A 1,859-nucleotide genomic window follows, 5' to 3' on the forward strand; every position below is an offset into this window, starting at 1 on the left:
TCCAAACTGCTGGTCTCATCAGTGTTCTGAGTCAGATGAGACAGAATCCCTTGAGGAGCCCCTGAAAAGAACACTGGATACACAGTTTACTCTTCTCTTTCCTTCCTGAGGGAGAAGCTGGGAGTTGGGATTTTTCTTTTGATCATCCTATCCTGTGCCAGGGAGAGGGAGTGGCTAGGGTGGGTAAATGTCGTGAGTTCTCCTACTTGCTTTGATGCATCTCTTCTTGGCTTTGTGTTCACCTGAGGTGGTACAACATCTTAACTGGTTTCTGGAGTTCCCACGAGGGCAGTTTGGTCTGTCTATTGTTAAGTCAGTGTCTTCTGAGGGATCAACAGCCTAGGGCTTCCTATTCTATGATTTTGCTGACATCACTCTACAAATATGCGATTTTTGTTATGTTGATAGTACACCGGGATTTTAGGGTTATGTATAAGGATGAGGTTGCAAACCCATGCATCCCAATATCAAGTAGGTAACATAAATGAACAAAATGGGCCAGTGAAGCCATAAAGGGAATCCAGAGACAGGAGAAGTGGAGAGCATGCATCTCCTTCAAAGGGGCAGCAGCTTCTTAGCTCTTGCCTATTGATGCCATTCTAGAATGGCACCAGGGGGAAAACCTTCCAATTCAATTTTCCCCAGAGGGTAAATCTTCCAATTTTTCAAGAGAAAATGGAAATAAAGATGAAGAAGAGCACAACTTGTTATTGTGGAAAATTTCAAACATACCTAAGTAGTAAGAGTAAGAAAATGAACTTCCATGTTTCCATCATCCAGCAGCACTTATCAGCTCATGGCCAATTTTATTTCACTTATGCTCTCTCACTTTCCACACCATCCCAAGCCCCCATAACTGGGTTATTTTGAAGTAATTTCTAGATATCATATCAGTTCATCTGTAATTACAGAAATGCAGATTTTATAAATGTGAACATTTCCAATTTTATAAAGGATAGACCAATCAAAGCATATATAGGGGGCCATAATCCACCTGTAGGTCCAGTTTGGTTTCTCATTAGGGAGTTGTATCTGGTGGTTGGTGCTTTAAAATATTTAGAAGCTATTGTCTGAATTAAAATATTTAGAAGCTATTGTCTGAATTATCTTGAGATACTTTCTTCTATCTGTGACATGATGGCTCAAATGGAGATTGTTGCTCTTAAGAGTTTTTATGTGGGTGACCCATTTGACTTGGTGATCCTCAGACCTGGGAAAAGTTGTCAGAAACTTAGGGTCTGTATGCAGCCTTGGTTGTATAACTTTGAGGAGGTGGAACTTCCACATTCCTAGTTCAAGTTTGCCTTTATAAAATTCAGATGTGCTTTGTGTAAGATGTTTATCTGCTGAGACTTCCCTGGCAGTCCAGCCGTTAAGACTCTGTGCTTCCACTGCAGGGGGTGTGGGTTTGATCCCTGGTTGGGGAACTAAGATCCCACAAGCTGTGAGGTACATGGCCAAAAAAGTAAAAAAAAAAAAAGATGCTTATCTGCCAACCAGAACCACTCCCAAAGTTTCTTGGCTGAAAGTCTGGGAGTTGGGACTTTCACTCTGTTACACAATTCTACCTCTTCTTTCCACATCTGTCCCCTTCAATTGTTCTTTCTCCCATTTGACTAGTTTTTTTTTTTCCTCCACCTAGGTTATAATCATTAATATGGCAGCCAGGTTGTTAACTGCTTAAAATGTGGAAAATACCATTTTATGATTGTACAACCAAAGATCAGTCTTTAGCAAAAATTCAGTGTGTTTCTATTTCTTTAGAAATCAAAACCAATTTGCTGTTCTCTTTAAAAAAAATTTAATCACATCCAGCTGTATCAACATATATTTTGGACAGTAGTGGAATTAATTTTGTG

The sequence above is a fragment of the Delphinus delphis genome, chromosome 5 (assembly GCF_949987515.2).
Source record: "Delphinus delphis chromosome 5, mDelDel1.2, whole genome shotgun sequence".
Classification (NCBI taxonomy): Eukaryota; Metazoa; Chordata; class Mammalia; order Artiodactyla; family Delphinidae; genus Delphinus; species Delphinus delphis.